Source organism: Sapajus apella, unplaced genomic scaffold (genome assembly GCF_009761245.1).
Source record: "Sapajus apella isolate SASKATOON/1434 unplaced genomic scaffold, GSC_monkey_1.0 scaffold27, whole genome shotgun sequence".
In the NCBI taxonomy this organism is placed as follows: domain Eukaryota; kingdom Metazoa; phylum Chordata; class Mammalia; order Primates; family Cebidae; genus Sapajus; species Sapajus apella.
In genome coordinates, this window is record NW_022436967.1 from 380 (window position 1) to 815 (window position 436).

Sequence of the window (436 nt, forward strand, 5' to 3'; positions counted from 1 at the left end):
GGTGGTGGGCACCTGTAATCCCAGCTACTCGGGAAGCTGAGGCAGGAGAATCACTTGAACCCGGGAGGCAGAGGTTGCAGTGAGATGAGATCACACCATTAAACTCCAGCCTGGGCAACAGGATTGAAACTCTGTCTCAAAAGAAAAAAAATAAAAAAAGAATAAAAATAAATTAAAAATAAATAAATAAATGTTAAACCACTATCAACATTTTCTTAAAGGCTAAATTAATACAAATAATAGTAACTAAATAATGAGATTTTCATTTTTTAATATCATTTTTTAATGTGAATACAGGCCAAAGAAGACTACTTAAATTTAGAATGAAAGGAAGCCAGTACATTTTTCTATGATTAAAATAGCTTTCTTTTCAATACTGCCAATACTGTTTCTTTCTTTCTTTTTCTTTTCTTTTCTGTTTTTTTTTTTTTTTTTT